Consider the following 7,419-nt stretch of genomic DNA (forward strand, 5'->3'; position numbering starts at 1 on the left):
GTATTTTTAGTTTTTTGTTGAGTTTCTTATCGGTGAGTCAAAAACAGTGGCAGACTTAGTGATTATAAGGAGATTGAATTTTCAGTTTAAAAAAAAAGTGGCAGTCTGCAGTTGCTAAATCCATTTATTTTGGGTGATTTATCAATTAATATAATACCCATTGATTCTTGTATAATCTAAATGTCTCATGCATTGTTTTATGCCGCGTTCAAGTGATAGTCTGAACTAGGAAACTCGGAAATGTACGACATGCTAACTAGTTAGAGTTATACACAAGCCTGCATTTAACAAATCCGCAAATCGGACATTTTACCGACTCAACGTTAGCTGAGCCAGTGACTGAAATGATCTTTAACTTAAAACGATGCTGTTATTTAACCAAGATTCGTGTTGAATCTTCTAACAAAACTTAGCTCTACCATGCTACTGTAGCGAGTAGTGCTAACGCTAATGCTAACATTACTATGAGTTTTCATTTCATCATTTAGCAGCTGTTCTTCTGTCACAAAGTCATTGCAGTAGCATCTGCTATGCTCAGCTGACTCAACGATACGGATCGCGGAGAAACATGCTGATTCACGGACTGATTACAATCAGTTCCTCTTAATTGTGGGGCTGCATTGTCTACAACGTCGGCGTCATTTAAAACAGGCCAAGCAAGCTTTTTATGTCAGTGAATAAAGAGCTAGCAAGCTACACTACACTACATGACCAAAAGTATGTGGTCGCCTGCTCGTCGAACATCTCATTCCAAAAATCATGGGTTTTAATATGGAGTTGGTCCCCCCCTTTGCTGCTATAACAGCCTCCACCCTTCAGGGAAGTCATTCATATGGAGTTGGTCCCCCCCCCTTTGCTGCTATAACAGACTCCACTCTTCAAGGAAGTCATTAATATGGAGTTGGTCCCCCCTTTGCTGCTATAACAGCCTCCACTCTTCTGGGAAGTCATTAATATGGAGTTGGTCCCCCCCTTTGCTGCTATAACAGACTCCACTCTTCAAGGAAGTCATTAATATGGAGTTGGTCCCCCCTTTGCTGCTATAACAGCCTCCACTCTTCTGGGAAGTCATTAATATGGAGTTGGTCCCCCCCTTTGCTGCTATAACAGCCTCCACTCTTCTGGGAAGGCTTTCCACTAGATGTTGGAACATTGCTGCAGGGACTTGCTTCCATTCCGCCACAAGAGCATTAGTGATGTTGGCCAATTCGTCCCAAAGGTGTTCAATGGGGTTGAGGTCAGGGCTCTGTGCAGGCCAGTCAAGTTCTTCTTCCAGTGCAAGACCATTATTCCTCCTCCACCAAACTTTACAGTTGGCTCTATGCATTTGGGCAGGTAGCGTTCTCCTGGCATCCGCCAAACCCAGATTGGTCCGTCGGACTGCCAGATGGTGAAGCGTGATTCATGACTCCAGAGAACGCGTTTCCACTGCTCCAGAGTCCAATGGCGGCGAGCTTTACACCACTGCAGCCGACGCTTGGCATTGGGCATGGTGATCTTAGGCTTGTGTGCGGCTGCTCGGCCACGGAAACCCATTTCATGAAGCTCCCGACGAGCAGTTCTTGTGCTGACGTTTCTTCCAGAGGCAGTTTGGAACTCGCTAGTGGAGTGTTGCAACCGAGGACAGATGATTTTTTACACGTTACGCGCTTTTCAGCACTGTGCAGTCTCGTTCTGTGAGCTTGTGTTGCCTACCACTTCGAGGCTGTGCCGTTGTTACTCCTAGACGTTTCCACTTCACTATAAACAGCACTTACAGTTGAGGCCGGGCCAAACCCGACGGTGGGCAAATTGCCCGCTGCCCTATGGGACTCAATGGGACCAAACACTTGCGGTTCTGATACAGCCTGGAATGCAGCCAATGCATTAAGTGTGGAGACGGACCAATTGTAGTCGAAGATTCCTGATGTTTTGACGCCCTCCGTTTGGTGCGAAGCAGACCCGGTGGTGAGCGTGGTGAAACAGAGGACCCACTGACAGTCCTTTTTGAGTCAAGAGTCAAGAGTCTCTACAGGACAAATTCATGGTTAGGATACAGCAGTTAACATGTTAGAGCTTCTGTCCCGAATCCTCTGAGCTGTTTCAGGTGCAACGTTTATGGTCATGTTGCAGGAGGGAAATTCCCCGATGTGTGCAAGAGGGCATGGGACATAAGATTGTGTCGTTTCGGTGTGGATAAAGTTGTGTGTGTCAATTGTAGGTGTGCTCATGTTACTGGGGATCGGAAGTGTCCTGTGTGAGAGAGAGAGGCAGGTTGAGGTGGCCAGAGTCAGAGTAGTACAGAAGGTGTCGTATGTTGAGGCAGTGAAGAAACTAGAGGAGGATGGGTCGAGGCTGATGGGATCCTGAGAGGATCCCAGTGAGTAGTAGATCTGTGCCAAAAACCAATCCGTGGATGTGGAAATCAAGACCGGTCCAGAACTGCACCAAAAAAAAAATCACATCCAAAAGACTTCGGTGTCGGTCCTTGCTTATTGAGGAGTCGCCTACAGTGTTGCCTGAAATATAATTTTATGAATTCCCTGATCTATGTGGTAAGCCTACAGTTTGTAAAATACCAACAACAACAAAAATACATCCGTTTTTTACTTACTGGGGTGTAGCCATTTTATCCCCAATGGAATTTTATGAATGTCCATCCATGTAGTAGACGCACCGTTTTGTAAAAAACAGGCCGTTGCATTCCCTTATAAGTCCTGATTCCTGTGACTAATCAATTTGGCTGTTTAAAGCTCTGAATATATTCAGCTACTCAACTTTATCAGGAGTTAACGCGAGCCTATCTGCAATGTGTTTACACAGCGGGAAACGCATAACTATTGTCAAAATACACCGATACAAACTGGAATCCACTGATCATGACAAATGGGGTGTAAAGTCCTGGACAACAGTTGTGATTGTACATTCCATATTGTCCATTTTACTTTGACCTGTCCTGTTTTTATGATAGGTTGTTTGTTAACATCAATGAATCAATCAAATGTATTTATAAAGCCCTTCTTACATCAGCTGATATCTCAAAGTGCTGTACAGAAACCCAGCCTAAAACCCCCAAACAGCAAGCAATGCAGGGGTAGAAGCACGGTGGCTAGGAAAAATCTCCCTAGAAAGGAATGAACCTAGGAAGAAACCTAGAGAGGAACCAGGCTATGAGGGGTGACCAGTCCTCTTCTGGCTGTGCCGGGTGGAGATTATAAGAGTACATGGCCATTAAGGCCAGATCATTCTTCAAGATGTTCAATCGTTCACAGATGACCAGCAGGGTCAAATAATAATAATCACAGTGGTTATACAGGGTGCAACAGGTCAGCACCTCAGGAGTAAGTGTCAGTTGGCTTTTCATAGCCGAGCATTCAGAGTTAGAGACAGCAGGTGAGCTAGAGAGAGAGAGTCGAAAACAGCAGGTCTGGGACAAGGTAGCACGTCCGGTGAACAGGTCAGGGTTCCATAGCCGCAGGCAGAACAGTTGAAACTGGAGCAGCAGCACAACCAGGTGGACTGGGGACAGCAAGGAGTCATCAGGCCAGGTAGTCCTAAGGCATGGTCCTAGGGTTCAGGTCCTCCGGGAGTAGAGGGAGAGAATTAAAGGGAACATACTTAAAGTCACAAAGGACGACCAGATTAGTGGCCCCATCCGACGATACCCCCGGACAGGGCCAACCACGCTGGATATAACCCCACCCACAGATTAGCCTTAACGTCGGTAGCCCTGCCCCCTGGTAAACAGTGTATGATCGTTGGATGATTCGTTTTAAGTCTTAATATTGCGGGTAATGGAGTCGCCAATGACTAGGGTTTTCAATTTGTCAGAGTTAATGGTGGGAGCCTTCGGTGGCTCAGACCCCACAACGGGAGGAGTAGAGACCAGAGAAGGCTCGGCCTTTGACTCTGACTCGTTGCTTAATGGGGAGAACCGGTTGAAAGTTTCTGTCGGCTGAATGAGCGACACCGGTTGAGCATTCCTACAGCGTTTCTTTCCAGAAGCCTTGAAAAAAATTGTCCGGTGCGAGAAGATTTATACAACTACCTGTACTTACTGGAGGCACAGACGCTGTTTCATCCTTTCCTAAACTTAAATTACCCTTGCCTAACGATTGCATCTGAAGCTGGGCTTGCAACACGGCTATCCTCACCATAAGGTGATCGTTCTCCTGTATATTATGAGTACAGCGACTACAATTGAATGGCATAGTGTTAATGTTACCACTTAGCTTTTTTGGCTGGTGGAGGTCCTGGAGAACCATGTCCAAATTAAGCGTCCGGGGTGAAAAAGTTGAAAGAAAAAAGTCGAGCGAGGAAAAAAACGAAGACGTTGGTAAATGTTGTAAAAGTAAAGCCCCAAAAGTTTGGCAAGATAGCCAAGTAGCAACAAAAAGCACAGAGGAAAGTTCAGAAGTTGAGGGAGGAGCATGACAGCGCATTCTTTGTTTGATTGAGTGCCACACACATCCCTGGGTCGCTCCTCTTTTCAGTTCGCTGCAGCTAGCGACTGGAACGAGCTGCAACAAACACTCAAACTGGACAGTTTTATCTCCATCTCTTCATTCAAAGACTCAATCATGGACACTCTTACTGTGTGATGTATTGTGTGATGTATTGTTGTCTCTCTACCTTCTTGCCCTTTCTGCTCTTGTCTGTGCCCAATAATGTTTGTACCATGTTGTGTTGCTACCATGTTGTTGTCATGTTGTGTTTCTACCATGTTGTTGTCATGTTGCTACCATGTTGTTGTCATGTTGCTACCATGTTGTTGTCATGTTGTGTTGCTGCTATGCTGTGTTTCTACCTTGCTATGTTGTTGTCTTTATGTAGTGTTGTGGTGTGTCTCTTGTTGTGATGTGTGTTTTATCCTATATTTATATTTAATTTATTTTTTATTTTTAATCCCAGCCCACGTCCCCTACAGGAGTCCTTTTGGTAGGCCGTCATTGCAAATAATAAATTGTCCTTAACTGACTTGCCTAGTTAAATATTCAAACCAGGTACTGCAGTGACGCATCTTGCACTGAGTCACTCTGACAAACCAAACCCAACGAAGAAGAAAACAACTGGGAACTCTGGAATCTCCGACTTCCGACTTCAGTGCGTTCACGACAACTGGGAACTCTGGGAACCAAATGAAACAGACGTTCCTCCAATGTAGGAACTTGGGTCTCTAACTACAGCTCTGATTTATCGACCTCGTATTTTTCCGTGTTCCCAGTCGTCATCAACACACCATTAGTCAGACAGGAAGAGAGGCTCAACACGGTGAAAACATCTGTCTCCAGCAGGTGGCGTTATTTCGTTACTTCGTCCACCAAGAAAGTCGTTTTTTTTTTGTCAATGAGAGTTGACAAATTTGGTCAACAAAAATAATGCATTGCTTATTTGCTACCTGAGGTTAATTTGATCGAATAGAAATCTCGTAATGCTTAAGTTGTTGGACACATGACATTTCGGCAACTTTGAGACAATCCTGATCGAATATTCAAAGCACTGATTACAATAATGAGATTTATCCACCAATCCAAAGAAATGATAGACGAATCCCATTGTCAGGGGTGGAGGGACATTTATCTTGTCAGTATATCCATAATCTTTGTTTCAACCAAAGACAGTACAGTATGATGAAGACAGGCTAAAACTGTTTCTCTAAATAGAAATCTCCGATCACACTTGTTGGCGATGCCATGGCAAAGATGGCTAACTAATGCTGCATTCGTGTGCTATTTGGAACAAGGACATTTCCAATATGCTAACAGTTTGATGTTATACATGTGCCGGGTTTAAAGATATAACAAGTCGGACATCTTCGAGTTTCCGATGATGATATGAACGTGGCACAAGCTCATGCGTAAAGACATGACATCGGGTCTGCGCATGTGCAGACCATCAAATCAATGGCACTCCTTCTTATATAAAGTTGTTTTTGACGAAATTGAAAACATGTCAGTTTGTTACTTTCACGAGGTTGGAGTAATAACATGTTCAACTACTTAATAATTATGGACAATGCAGAAACCTCTCCGCCATTTCCTGGTTGCTAAAAATCCCAGTCTGCATCACAACCGGATGTGATTTGGGAGTCCCGTAGAGCGGCGCACAATCGTCCCAGCGTCGTCCGGGTTTCGCCGGTGTAGGCCGTCATTGTTAATAAGAATTTGTTCTTTAACTGACTTGCCAAGTTTAAATGAAGGTTACATTTTTAAAAAATGTTAAAAATAAAATATATTATATGTATGTAAATATGTAATAGTTCTTATTTCAGTATAGTGTAGATAATTATTGTACTAAACCGTTGTGAAATATATTTTCCATAACCAAAGTAAAAAATGCAAAAAGGAAACTAAGAACAGGAAGCATAGAAATAGCGCACATAGAACAGATCTACTGCTTTATTACTTTCAATGAGAATGACAGATCTATATACAACAATTTTTTTTATGTGAATTTGGTCAGGTCGTCCAAAAAGTTACATATTGGAGCTTTAAGACATTGGCTCGAATCTAGGTTGTGCTTTTCGATTTTTATAAAATGAACAACTAAGGAGTCATTTTTGTTCGCTAATTTTACATCTCAAACCCCGGCTGGTCGTTTCGCAGAGTTCCCGGTAGTCTCGCAAGAGTTCCCGGTAGTCTCGCAAGAGTTCCCGGTAGTCTCGCAAGAGTTCCCGGTAGTCTCGCAAGAGTTCCCGGTAGTCTCGCAAGCGTTCCCGGTAGTCTCGCGATGTTGCGCATCTTGAGTTTAGAAACTCTTGTGATTCAACCCCAACAGAAAACAACATATACTCTTGTAATGGTTTTATTAACAAAGTACATGTAAACAAACATTATATCGCCTCAAAACATGGTTAAAATGATAGTTTTGATATCATGTATGGTCAGTCCTTGCATCCATAGAGCTGTTATATGGCTTTGAGCGTGGTTCAATGTCTCTCTCTGACCAGGTACAAATCTGTCGTTCTGCTCCTGAACAAGGCAGTTAACCCCACTGTTCCCCGGTAGGCCGTCATTGTAAATAAGAATTTGTTCTTAACTGACTTGCCGAGTTAAATAAAGGTTACATTTAAAATACAAAATATTAATAGAAAAATAATGGCATGGCAATATGAACACTGCCAAAATGAAATACTGTAGTAAAAAATGTGTGCCAGCCGTCCAGGCGCAGTGCCATTCTTATTTAGAGGCCACCAGGGCGGGGGAACGGGTCGGGCGCGCAGTTTTACCTCGTCAGCTTGTCACCACAAGGCTACCTGCCGCCCCAATAATAATAACCACAGGGATGCAGTAAAACTCCGCTTTTAAAACAATATTAAAAACACAGTCACAACCTCACAATCACACGTTTTTTCTAATGGAAATATTTTCTAAAAGGAAATTTGCGAAATAAATGTAAATTGTTTTAAATGTGAGGCAGTGAATAGACCTAAAGAGATAA

The sequence above is a fragment of the Salmo salar genome, chromosome 23 (assembly GCF_965601325.2).
Source record: "Salmo salar chromosome 23, fSalSal1, whole genome shotgun sequence".
NCBI lineage: Eukaryota > Metazoa > Chordata > Actinopteri > Salmoniformes > Salmonidae > Salmo > Salmo salar.